Below are 14,248 nucleotides of genomic sequence, written 5' to 3' on the forward strand. Positions count from 1 at the left end.
ACGGTGGTTTAGAAAAGCTCCCTCTCTGATTTTCTTTAAAATTGCCCTGAAAGATGTTCAGTATCTTGTAATCGTAGGCCAATAACAGAATGTTACCTTATGTTGTTTGACCTTAAAATAGAAAGCTTAACACAGACCTTTATCCGTTCCATTCCCATTACTAAATATTGTCCGTTAAAAGGAGTAACGGTCAATAATTTCACTTAGAACTTAGAACAAGATGGACATAATCCTTGAAAATGCCTTGTAAGCGTAGTTTTTCTTGTCAGCCCAGCTTTAGTGACGTTCAACATTTATACCGGGCGTTATTTTAATCCTCTACAGACGGTTTCTTTTAAACCCCGCGAGAGATACGCCGGTGCGGACGGTGCAGGTGGACTGTACAGCGAGGCGGACATTATGTACGTGATAGAGCTCAGTGATTAAACGATTAGTTAACTAAAATTCATGCCGCTGTCCCCACAATTAGTGGCCCCGCACAAGACGGTAAATTAGTACTGAACTGATTCCATAAAAACTGCCCTAATTGGGATGCCTTACTTTTTCAACATTGTTCGCGAATTTTTTGCTGAAAAATTAGAGAATCCAAAAACCTCTTTTGCACTCCTTCCAAAAGAAAAGTTTCGATACAATTTCAGGAAAATATTAAGGTTAGAGAAAATTTTATTTTACTTTCCGGAGGATCCAACTAGCGATTTTGCAAAATCGCGTGACGTTTCCCACCATGTGAGATAAACGAATGTTTTCCAAAAAATCTACAGTGTTTTTTGCAAAACTAAGTAATATCCCCTTGAGTCAACACATTTTTGTCTGATATAAAAATTTCATTGAAAACAAATAATGCCTCCCCCCCTTTTCTCCTAAAAGAGACATACGCCATGGCCAAGGCACTATTCGGCCAAACATTGCAAACGCCATGAGTAAATCATTGATCGTATCATCGCCGTTATTGCCGTCATTGAAAAAGAGGCGTACAGGAGTACACAACTGCAAAAACAGTCCAGTGTGTTGTAGTCTAAAGCTAGGGCGCTGGGCACGTGCACATACTCATGGTGCATTAAGATCTCATCGCCATACCGCATGGCAGGCAATGACCTGCTTGGGCAGCCTGTGGGATAGATCAATTAAGGCACTCTCTACGGTGTCTCCTAATCAGGGGATGGGGGAGTGTTGTCTTGAATCCGCTGCGTCTCATCACAGCCAATGGCACAGAAGCCACTCACTACACTGCCGGAGAAATGCTGGCATTCCGGAGCGTGCCATTGTAGCCAAAGGAGAAAAGTTACTTAAGTGCACTACGCGCATGCTGAAGAGAACTGCATCCTAGTTTTCTGCGCAGTAAAAATTGATTGCATGGTCCTCCTCGGTTATATATCTTGGCATTTGCGCGCCAGGAACACGCGCACATTTATTCATTTATTGCTAAAAAAATGACATTTAAAAATTAAAATGTTTCTTCCCCCCCCCCCCCCCCCCCCAACTGAAACTTCTGCCGCCGATCATCGTTCTGAAAAGAATCGAGGTGCCGGCTTTATGCAAGAGCCCGAGCGCAAAACAAAACAAAAAACGCATTGTGCACTCCTTGTTGCTTGGGAAAACAGCTGGTGGAGGCGGTGTCTGTATTTCATTTTTGTACTTTTTCAACACGAAAAAAAATGCAAAGCTATCATACGGTGTGATGCGACGTATCTACGTTGGCAGTGTTCGTCTTGGATTTATGTTTCGCTTTTTTTTAAATTTTGGTTTTAAAATGATCGCTCTTCTACAATGATCCGTTGTTCTTTCAAAGTTCCGGCGCTGCGTTGTTTTCTAGTGTGTGGTGACTTACGCAGGATTAAAGATGGTGGAGCTTTTCGGAGGATGGATGGAGCTGCTGGACGGTGGAGGCTCTAACGCGGGAAGTGCACCCACCAGAGGGAGCTTCCAGAAGCCAGAGGCTTCACATGCACGCACATAGGCACACAAAGGGTTTTTACAGCTAAGGGAGTAAAAGTTCTATTTTCGGTGAAGGTAGGCTCTTTCTCATTACTATTTTGATGCAGATCAGCTATGTCCTTTGATGCAGGTAATTTCTTGCTCCTTAGGAGCAGGACCTTTCTCATGTAGGCTGGAAAAAGTGGCTGGGAAGCACCGGGTATGGCTGGTTCTTTGGATCCAAGAACCGCTCGCGAAACAGTAGTGAACGTCCTGGGTAACGCGTGAGACACTTGTCTACGCTGATGACGCTTCGGCTGCTGTACCAGATCGCGCATTCTTAGCAGATGCAGAAAGAAGAGACGAGGCTCAATTGCACTCCACAAAGGACCAATCACATAGTCTGATATGCAAGTCATTCGTGTTGTTGGCGTTGGTACTGTTGTGCGCCTTGGGTGCAAAATCATTCTGCTGTCGCACCACTGGTAACACTGAGTGGCCAGTTAGCGGATACTACCCTCTGAACTTAGGCACAGCGAGTGCTACGAACAAAAATGCTAGGCGGTAGCCTGTTCCGGCATGCTCCGTAAGACGCTGAATAAATGTCCCTGTGGGTAATCAGTGCGAAGAGGTGAATGAAAAAGGCCGGCACTCGCGACCATAATACCCGTGCAACCCAGTAGCATGGTCGGTACTCTAGAACTACAATCGCAGGTAACAAGCAGTCTTCCGTCGCTGGATGGGGCGACCACGATGTCCGCTTCTCGTATGTACTCAACGAGACGCACCATATACGCATACGCACTCAATGACAAATGACCACACCTCAAGTTGCAAGCATGTTGGGTCCTGTGAAAGACATGAGAGCGCAAAATGGCAATGAGTAAGGGAACAGGACGAGCGCTGCTTACTCGTCCGTGTTGCCATTTTTGGGCTCTCATGTCTTTCACGAATACGCACCAACAAGACCAGCAGCTCCAAGTACTTGTTAGCAATGCTGGGTCCGCATGCGTAGCAAAACACGGTTGTTGAAAGGCTTCTCCAAACTTGAATGCCAGGTTGGATGGGCTGCTGCCTCTCCACGTTAAATGTTTATGTAGTTCCGTATATATGGTTAGCTTGACTAGAATTGTCTTGCGCTGCGTTTCGAACGCTAGGATTATGATACCTGACTCTCCACAGGGTACGCAAGACGTATAGAGAGCATGGCGTCAAATTCGACGGGGATAGTTCTTTCATCGTGCTGGTAGCCCAGCTGTTTATTTGAGGATGTCGCCGGTGCAGCCCAGAGGTTACTTGCATCGATGGCGCTCCCCAAACGTGTGGTCCCCAAAGGGAGGACGCACTTGCTCGCCGCCGCGTTTCGTGAACCGCTCGTCCGCTGCTTTTCGTCAGTATCGAATCAGGGGCCCCAGGTCCCGCTGCGCGAAAGTGGAGCCTGTTTTCATGGAAGGAGCGAACGAATGAAGGCGCGCCGCCCGGTCGACGAAGGCAACCTGGGCGCGGCGCTCTTCGCGCAGGCGCCGTGGCGGCGCGGCGGCCGCTCCGCCGGTGGCCGCAGAGGGGCCAGTCGCCGCCCAGCCGAAGGACGCCGACGCGGCGCGCTCCGCCGCCCAAGAGCCGGCAACAGGTGAGGCACGTGGCACGCTTTTTGTCGAGCATCAACTCCAGGAGCACCCGCTCCCGGTCGAACGCTGGTTGTCAGCTGTCACAGATTCTCCTCCAGCGCTGCACGCTCAAGAGAGCGCCGTTTCCCAGAACGCTCTCGCGATTCCTTGCGGATCGACAGTATGAATTATCGCAGAAATTCCACGGCTGGAGTGGTCCGGTGCACGTCACTAACACGGATACCGCCGTGTATTTGCGTTGCCGACTGCTTCCGTTTTCCGTTTAGCTAGCAAGTGATCGTCGAGCGGAGCTATGCACCACCTGTAGCCAACTTGTTTCTAATGGGAGCGCCCAAACATTACGGGACCACGTGGAAAGAAAACACGCATGCACAGCGCCTGTCTTTCCGCATTGTCCCTCTTGGATTCGCCACCGCTATGTGAAATGTACTAAACATCGCGCACAATCAGAAATGAGCAGAGAAAGTTGGTGGTGGAAGGAGTATCGAAGCACCTAGACTAATAGTATATTTCAAGTAGCTCTGTATGGTGACAGACCTAAGTGTCTGGGCCATCTATACATCATATAGACTCGCTGAAATAAGTAGTGATGTTAATGCGGTATACTTGGTAAAATTAAAAAAACATTTTGACAGTTATGTACTTTTTCAGAATGTTGTACTTCTACATACTAATGCTGTGGTGGGAATAATAGAAAAGGGTGAAAAATCACTTACCGGCACGTGCCAATAAGTATAACGGTATTAATGAAGTAATTCTTAACCTACGATAAAGTACGAATAAATGGACAACTGTTTGCTTGGGACAACGACCGAAACGACATTGTAGAAATAGAAACAAAAACGAAACACCGCAACAAGAATCTCGAACGACCAGAAGCAAAAACCGATTACCTTCCTCAACTTGAATGCCCGCAGCATAGCTAATAACGTACCTGAACTGAAGGCTACTTTGCTGGCTATTGAGCCTGACATCGTAACCATCACTGAGACATGGTTGCATCCTGACATTTGAGACCCCGAATTTGTGCCACCCGGATATACAGTTATTCGCAAGGATAGACAATCTAGAGGTGGGGGCGTGGCAATTCTTCTTAAACAAGCAATAGTATACTCCATCATGCCGGAAGTGGCAGGTGTTGAGGCTGTATGGTGCAAGATCCATTTAACCAATGATGTTGTTCACGTTGGAGCTGTCTACAGGCCTCCAAATTCTGATGCAATGTATCTAGACCCGTTGTTCGACTACATGCTTAGACATACCCCCGGCGACAAAATTGTCATGGCTGGGGACTTTAATCTACCAGATATTAACTGGAAGTCTCTTAGCCCCGGAAATGCTACAAATAACCTGATGGTAGATTTCTTGTTCACGTTCAACCTTACGCACATTGCTGACACGGCGACTCGTGTCCATAACCAAACCAGTTCTATTCTAGACCTATTCTTCGTTAGCGATCACTTTCCAAGCAGTGCCATAGCAATAGAAACACTTCAAGGGCTATAAGACCATGAAATAATAGTGTGTAAATTGCCTATAACTAACCTTGTTCACCCGGATCGTACTGAAAAACGTGTCTTCGCATTTAATATGGGCAATGATGATGCTGTTATGACTTATCTCGTTCATGAATACGGGAAATTTTCCCATTTATGTCTAGATAAGCAGTCAAGCATTGACAGCGTCTGGAAGTTTTTTAAAAATCTTGTTATGCATTGCATGGAAAGCTTCGTCCCTACAGTTCGAAAAGTTGTCAAAAACCAAAATCCCTGGATCACGCGTGAAATAATTCATATTAAACGAAGGATTAAAAGACTCAGACAGCAGAACAAATTTCGCACCATCCCTGACTGCCACTCTCGCCTTAATTCATTAAATAGGAAACTTAAACATGCACCTCGAAATGCAAAATAACATTTCTGCAACACTACTTTACAAAACTTTATTAAAACTGCACCAAGCAAATTTTGGCGTTACTTGAGCACATAGCAAAAGATAAGTGTTCCCATGTCATCTCTCTCTGGACGGCAAACTTAAAGCAGATTCGTTCAACAAATATTTTCAAGCGGTCTTCACTGCTGATAAAAACCACGTTGGCCAGATTGCGCCACAACAATATCGCCACGAGCATCTCGTTGGTACGCCTACAATTTCTGAGGCTGGTGTGCTATCCTTGCTTCTAAATGTTGATGAAAAGAAAAGTAGCTGCCCAGATGACATTTCAAATGGTTTTCTGAAACGTTATGCCGAGCCTTGTAGCAAATATCTTTGTCTTCTTTTCCAGAAATCAATTCGTGAATGTTGTATTCCCTCTGAATGGAAAGTCGCCAAAGTAATCCCTGTCCACAAATCAGGTGATAAACGCTCCCCGAATAATTATCGACCCGTATCTCTGACATGTACATGTGGGAAAATTCTGGAACACGTTATCCTAAAATTTTTGACTCAATAAGTAGAGGCTAAAAAGCTAATTCAACCTTGCCAGCACGGTTTTAGAAATGAACTATCCGGTATAACACAACTTGTTGAATTCGTGCATGATTTTGTGCACGGTATTAACAATCAGTCGAAATTTGATATAATTTTCCTTGACTTTTCTAAAGCGTTCGACCGGGTGTCGCACCAAAAATTGATGTACAAACTCAGGCATTTAACTGGGGACGGTCCCGTCACACAATGGATCAGCAGTTTTTTGTCTGAACGTTACCAATTTTTCCGATTTGACGGAGATACCTCCGGAATTATTCCCGTGGTATCTGGTGTCCCCCAAGGATCTGTACTGGCGCCTCTTTTATTTTTGCTATTTATTAACGAAATAACTAACCAAAATGAAGTATAATTGAAACTGCAGACGATTGCGTTCTTTATCATGAAATTAAACGTCAGTCTGACCAGATAAAACTAAATCGCGCTTTGAATAAAGTTTTTCAGTGGTGTCATGACTGGAGTATTGTCGTTAGCAAAGACAAGAGTGTTTCTATGCTCGTCACAAAGAAAACAATTCCGCTTAAGTTCACTTATGGTTCTGATAACACTGCGCTACGAACTGTTACGGAATACCGATATCTGGGCATTCTTATCTCATCCGACCTGAACTGGGCAAAGCACGTTCAGCATGTAGCAAATGAGGCAATGAACAAGCTGTTTTTCCTCAAACGTGCCTTGAAAAATTCGCCTCCCGAAATAAAGCTTCTGGCATACACTACGCTTATACGCTCGGTATAAGAGTAGGCTAACATTACATGGTTCCCTTATACAGGCACTAGCGTAGCCGCACTCGAAAGTGTGCAGCGAAAAGCTGCGCGATTTATCTATAACCAGTACAGGCGCACAGATTCACCTACTGAACTTTTGCATCGCGCAGGACTTCAGCCTTTATCTATCCGATCGAAACTGCACCGCTTGAAATTCCTGTACTTGCTTCTGCAGAATTCATTTAAGCTTAACTCTGAAGACTTCGTCAATATAAGACACTCCAGAATCACCCGCCATAAGCACCCTCTCACACGTGAGGAATTTTTTTGTTGCAATTACACATTCTATTTTTTTTTTTCCGCGAGCAGTGCGGGAATGGAATGCCCTTGACGCTTCGATTGTAATGCAGCCGACAGTCCTCAAATTTTTGGAGCTTGCTGAGCTGAGTATGCTGCACAAAACTGACTAAATAGTGTTAAAATGTTGGTGATATATACTTTGTTCTGTATAACTGATTACCTCGAATTTGTTTGTTCTTGTCTTGCTTTAACTAGACCCATCCTTTTCATTGTACACCTGCTTACTGTTCTATAACTGTTTTGTCTGGAAGTTGTGTGTTTTTTGAAGTGCGCCCACTCCTGTAAAAACCCCGGTTGGGGTTGACAGTATAACGAAATAATGAAGTTAGAAGTGAAAGTATCACACGAAATAAAAGAAGAAGCTGAAGGTAAAATAAAAGTACTAGCAATATAGGAACCGTTGCGACTGTAAGGGTCGTTAAAAAGGGGAGTTATTTTGTGAAAAAAGGTAAGCAATGATTGAATGTTTTCTAATGAATTAAGTGCTTCTACAAGAATTGCAACTAAACAAGCAGAATGGTTTGGTGAATCCAGTTTGCCTTCAACAGTTCTTTTTGCCGGTGTGATGGTGTACCAGGATTCCCGTCAGATTACTTCCCTCTGCTGCTTCTCTGGAGAAGCTGGGTTATGTCTAAAGCCTTTGGAACTGCTGTCTTCAATGAGAAAGAATGCCGCAATTAGAAACTAGATTTGCCATATCTCGACAGAAGTGGAAGGAAAGGCGCTGGTGGGATGAAATTAGACCGCCATGTTGTGACTTCACATGTGCACTACCATCGACTGGCTATTGGCATAGTGCAATTATTTCAAAAATCAGTTTTCAGAAATTGCGCCTGGCCTTGTTCGCTGCCAATCAATACTTCTGTGCCGCGAATAGCCAGAACAGTTCCTCAATCTTACCAAGCATTGTTCGCCCACTGGCAGAGCACTCAATAAAAAATTGGCCGGAGTTTAACTCCGCTTACACCGATGTGTGAGTTGCGAAATCGCAGTGACGTAAATGGTGCCGGCACAAGCAACGCAATACCAACGAGACAGCGCAAATCTCAAAGCTCTGAACAATTGTTTTCAGGGGTGGCCCAGACAGAATTTTGGAAATGCCCCGGGTCAAATTTGGAGGTCGCCATCGTGCAGGGCGCGCTCAATTATGGTTGGACATCGATTTTGATTTAAATTGTCCTGGGTGAAATCTCGGGGGTGGCCCGGGTCAAATTCTTGCCTCTCGGCGTCACATTTGCTATGGCAACGAGCGATGCACAAGCAATATGCAAGATACAAGATTTTTGCTCGACTCTGACGATCGTATGAGTGCTTTCAAGTGGGCACATAAGCAGTCCAGAGATCATGGCTCCTCACCGTCACCCTTGTCTTACGCAGGCTTTGTTTTCGCTTTTCGTGGCCTTAGTTTCTGCCGCGACCGTCGATTGCTCATGCCCTGCTGCCCTGCTGATACCAAGTCAGTGTAACGGCCACCTCGACTGCGCACCGTGCATTGCTTAGCTTAGAAGGGTGATTGTTTGGGCTGGTGGGTAATTCACACGAGGTCCCTGCTTTTTGCGCTGTGGAACCTCATTCCTCAACGCCGGAACGGAAGAATAATTTGGCGCACCCTTCCCGGGAGCGGCCATCTCGTCAACGCTTTGGTGCCGACAGACTGCCTCATCGACATCGCTGCTACGTTTCAGCCTTTTAAACGGCTCACGCACCGATCCGCGCTTGACTGGGCGCGGCAGCAGTCCTGAGATCATGGCTGTTAGCCATCACGCTTATCTCTTATGCAGGTGTGTAAAAATTTTCGCTGTTCACTAAACGGTCAGATGATCGTAGTTTATTCCCGCTCCCATGCCCTCAGGCTTCTTGTGAGACCCTGTACGAATGTTTTTCGATGGTATTGTGCTGCGCTGAGGGGATGTGGGATCCAATCCCGGCCCTGGCCACAGTACGCGTTCTCAATCCTTGCCCGATTTATTGGTTTATGGTTTATGGGGGTTTAGCATACCGAAGCAACTCATGCTGTATGAGACGCGCTCGATATTGAATTTTTACCGGATGACCCTTCTGTGCGAATGAGTGCTTTGTTTAAGCATGTGAAAGATGTTCAAGCTCGTTCGCTCCAGAGCTCGAAGCTTCAGAGCACTGGACAAGCCGCCGACGTAAAAAAATATATAAAGAACGGTCAGACAGCACTTGAAACTAAAATGGAAGATTTTCAGAAACGGCCGGTCGACTTGGGAAGAGAGCATCAAGCCCATCAGCCAATTGCAGCATGAAATTACCACCTTGAAGCAATCTGTCACGCAACTAAACAGCTATAATGACGAGCTGGGGGAGGCGGGGTTCGATCCCCAGTGCCGCCGGGTACCCACCGGGGATGCAATGGGTAGAAGCTTGCCCCTGTCTGGTGCTCGGCTTTAGGGTGAAATGCTTGGGAAATGGGTATTTGACCCCACCTTGAGTATAACAAAAAGACCTTGTGCCACGGCATTCTTTGGCCGCAGATGCCTTAGCGCCATAAAAGCCCACCACCACCATCATCAGCATCTAATGACTAGCTTCTGTTCCGTTTGGACGAATTTGTAGATGGGCCGCGTTGCAATAACTTTTTTTCTTGGGCTCCCTGACACTCTCGAAGCGTAGAAAGATTGAGAAGAAAAAATATCTGCTCGTGCTCTCATCATTTACCCGCTTCCTACCGACGCGATTGCACGTGCGCACCGCACCGCTTAGGCACTTTTTCGCCGACTAATATCGGCCCCATCATCGTGAAAATTCTAAATTACAAGACTAAGGAAACAGTTCTTTCTTCGCCGAAAGAGCTGAAGGAAAATAACATATCTGTTACCAAAAACTACTCCGTTTCTACTCGCATGGCTCGTCGGCAAAAATCAACCAGGTAGTCCTTTTTTTTAAGCCTACATTACGAAAAGTTGATTCTAAAGAAGAAAAAAGCTACATGTACTGCCTGCCCGAACTCTGGTAGCAAATGCGACGTTGAGTCACGGCAAGAACGCACCGATACCCGCGTGGCTCGGCAGCCTGTTACACCCTAGGAAAGGGGGGGGGGGGCGGGGGGGCTAGTGGCCTTTATTCATTTCCACCCACATCGCGCGTATCAGTCCTTTTTGGTGACGTAATTAAGAAGCACACTTAACGAACGTGAGACTGTTTCATCTCTGATTAATACATGTCTCGCTCACATCATCCCTTTAACGGAAAGCTGGCTTTCCACTAATGTTCTCAGAGGTTTGTATTAATGCTTCAGCTTTCACAATTCCCTGTTGGGATAGAACCTTGCGCCGTTGAGGGGGGTTCCTACTAGCTATATCTATATAGACATATCATCCTCGTGCGTGTATCTACATTAACAGCGTTTTGGAAATGATATTGGCCTCAGTTATTCTCGGGCTTGATCATAGAAGGATCCGGACAGGCCGCCATTGGAATCTGAACCTGGCAACGTTTAACGCTAGAACTTTAGCTAGTGAGGCTAGCCTAGCAGTGCTGTTTGAGGAACTAGCGGGAATTAAATGGGATGTGATAGGGCTTAGCGAAGTTAGGAGGACCGGTGAGGCGTATACAGTACTTAAGGACGGACACATACTGTGCTATCGCGGGTTAGAGGATAGACGAGAACTAGGTGTGGGTTTCCTCATTAATAAGGATATAGCTGGTAACGTAGAGAAGTTCTACAGTATTAACGAGAGGGTAGCAGCTATAGTAATTAGGCTGAATAGGAGGTACAAGCTGAAAGTGGTGCAGGCCTACGCACCCACATCCAGCCATGATGACCAGACCGTTGAAAGCTTCTATGAGGACGTAGAATCAGCAATGAATAAAGTAAAATCGCAGTACACTGTACTGATGGGCGACTTCAATGCGAAGGTGGGCAAGAAGCAGGCTGACGACCACGCAGTACGTGACTATGGGATAGGCTCTAGAAATAGCAGGGGAGAGTTATTGGTCGAATTCGCGGATAGAAATAATTTACGGATCATGAATACCTTCTTCCGCAAACGAGAAAACAGGAAGTGGACCTGGAAGAGCCCCAATGGTGAGATTAAAAATGAAATCGACTTCATACTATGCGCTAAACCTGGCATCATTCAGGATGTGGCCGTCCTCGGAAGGGTGCGTTGCAGCGACCATAGAATGGTAAGGTCTAGAATTAGCTTAGACTTGAAGAGGGAACGGAAGAAGCTAGCGAAGAAGAAGACCATTAACGAGTTAGCCGTAAGAGGGAAAGCACAAGAGTTTAGGATAGCGCTGCAAAACAGATATTCGGCTTTAACTGAGGAAGATGATCTTGATGTTCATTCAATGCACGATAACCTGACATCAATAATTACGGAGTGCGCAGTAGAAGTAGGCGGTAGGACAGTTCGAAAAGATACCGGGAAGCTATCTCAGGTGACGAAAGATCTGATTAAGAAGCGCCAAAACATGAAGGCATCTAACACTACCGATAGAATAGAGCTAACGGAGCTATCAAAGTTAATAAATAAGCGCAAGGTAGCCGACATAAGGAAGTTTAATATGGAGAGAATCGAGCATGCTATAAAGAACGGAGGTAGCCTAAAAACAGTGAAGAGGAAACTAGGCATAGGTAAAAACCAGATGTATGCATTAAGAGACAAGCAGGGCAATGTCATTAGCAATATGGATAAGATAGTTAACGTAGCCGAAGAGTTCTACACAGACCTGTACAGTAGCCAATGTAATCGGAGCGCTAATGAGAACAGCAGTGCACAGCAATGCGTCATCCCGCCAGTAACGAAAGATGAAGTAAAGAAAGCCTTAGAAGCAATGAAAAGGGGAAAAACAGCTGGGGAGGATCAGGTAACAGCAGATCTGTTGAAGGATGGAGGGGACATCGTGCTAGAAAAACTAGCCACCCTGTATACGCAATGCCTTATAACCTCGACTGTACCAGAAGCTTGGAAGAATGCAAACATTATCTTAATTCATAAGAAGGGAGACGCCAAGGACTTGAAAAATTACAGGCCGATCAGCTTACTATCCGTTGCCTACAAAGTATTTACTAAGGTAATCGCTAATAGAGTCAGGGCAACGTTAGACTTTAATCAACCAAATGATCAGGCAGGCTTTCGTAAAGGATATTCCACAATAGATCATATTCACACTATCAATCAGGTGATAGAGAAATGCGCAGAATATAACCAACCTCTATATATAGCTTTCATTGATTACGAGAAAGCATTCGACTCAGTGGAAACCTCAGCAGTCATACAGGCATTGCGTAATCAGGGGGTAGAAGAGCCTTATGTCAAAATACTGGAAGATATATATAGCAACTGCACAGCTACTATAGTCCTCCATAAAGTCAGCAATAAAATTCCAATAAGGAAGGGTGTCAGGCAAGGAGACACGATCTCGCCAATGCTGTTCACCGCATGTTTGCAGGAGGTTTTTCGAGGCCTGAATTGGGAACAGTTGGGAATAAGAATAAATGGAGAATACCTAAATAATCTGCTATTTGCTGATGACATTGCCTTGCTGAGTCACTCAGGAGGTGAACTGCAAATCATGATCAACGAGTTAGACAGGCAGAGCAGATCGATGGGTCTAAAAATTAACATGCAGAAAACCAAGGTAATGTTCAACAGCCTAGCAAGGGAACAACAGTTCACAGTTGGCAGGGAGAGCCTAGAAATTGTCCCGGAATACGTCTACTTAGGGCAGGTAGTGACAGCTGATCCGGATCATGAGAGGGAGATAACTAGAAGGATAAGAATGGGGTGGAGCGCATATGGCAAATTCTCGCAGATCATGAGTGGCAGTTTACCAATTTCCCTCAAGAGGAAAGTGTACAACAGCATAATCTTACCGGTACTCACCTACGGGGCAGAAACGTGGAGGCTAACGAAAAGAGTTCAGCTTAAGTTAAGGACAACGCAGCGAGCCATGGAAAGAAAAATGATAGGTGTAACGTTAAGAGATCGGAAGCGGGCAGAGTGGGTGAGGGAACAAACACGGGTTAATGACATCCTAGTCGAAATCAAGAGAAAGAAATGGGCTTGGGCAGGGCATGTAATGCGAAGGCAGGATAACCGCTGGTCTTTAAGGGTAACGGAGTGGGTTCCAAGAGAAAGTAAGCGTAGCAGGGGGCGGCAGAAGGTTAGGTGGGCGGATGAGATTAAAAAGTTTGCAGGCAAAGGGTGGATGCAGCTGACAAAGGATAGGGTTAATTGGAGAGACATGGGAGAGGCCTTTGCCCTGCAGTGGGTGTAGTAAGGCTGATGATGATGAAGATGATGATGATTCTCGGGCATCAAAATATAACCCTGGGCGTCTGTAATCGCGCGCCTTCATCCCTCGCTACTTTGTCTAACGACCTTCACGACGGAATAAACATAGTTCGTACACATTTTCCTTCTGCACCTGTGTTTCTTCTCGGCAGTTTTAATTTCCCAATACTCCATGGAACTCACAGCCACCTCAACTTACACCCTTTACTTCCGAGGCCGACGAATTTTGAGACTTATGCTCCACATTCTCGCCCGCTCAGTTAGTACTACAGCTCACTAGAATAACATCCAACAGTTCGAGCACTACTGACCTAATACTCAGAAGCCATTCCAACTACACATCATTTGTACCATATCTACCTGGCATAAGCGATGAATGCACGCTCTCATTTGTTATTAATGCCCACGTGTCAAAGACATCTCAAGAAGTAAAGATATTGCGATATTATAAGCCAGCTAGCTTTGACGCCGTAAATAATGAACTGTCTGCCTTTATCGACTTTCTGTTTGATGGTTTTTATGACCTTCCCGTGGAAACTAACCGGGAAATTTTTGCATCGAAAGTTCACGAACTTATCGAAAAACACCTTCCTTGCTTCAGCATTACTACAAATCCTAACGCGCCATGGTATAACACGGACATCAAACGCCTATCTAACAAAACGAAACGTCTTTATCGCACCGCTGAATGTTAACCTACTGATACCCGCTGGTCCGCGTACACAACAGCCTGTGAAGCGTACGTCATAGCAATAAAGACACCAAATTAAATTTTCTCTCTAACCCTCTTCCATCCATGCTGAAAAGGAATGCTAGAAAATGTTGGCGCGCAGTTACTCCGTCGACCTATGATAATACTGACCTTGCAGATTCATCGAATAACCTT

The 14,248-nt window shown here is 45.5% G+C and overlaps 1 long non-coding RNA gene across 2 annotated transcripts in view; it reads left to right on the forward strand.

Moving 5' to 3' along the window:
• Positions 1–3,479: 3,479 nt before the first annotated feature.
• The window catches only part of LOC144130824 (uncharacterized), a 248,841-nt gene continuing 238,072 nt past the window's right edge, over positions 3,480–14,248 (forward strand). For both annotated transcript variants that reach the window (XR_013314263.1, XR_013314257.1), the window contains exon 1: positions 3,480–3,544. This is a non-coding gene — a long non-coding RNA (uncharacterized LOC144130824). The remainder of the gene's footprint in view (positions 3,545–14,248) is intronic.

The sequence above is a fragment of the Amblyomma americanum genome, chromosome 1 (genome assembly GCF_052857255.1).
Source record: "Amblyomma americanum isolate KBUSLIRL-KWMA chromosome 1, ASM5285725v1, whole genome shotgun sequence".
Classification (NCBI taxonomy): domain Eukaryota; kingdom Metazoa; phylum Arthropoda; class Arachnida; order Ixodida; family Ixodidae; genus Amblyomma; species Amblyomma americanum.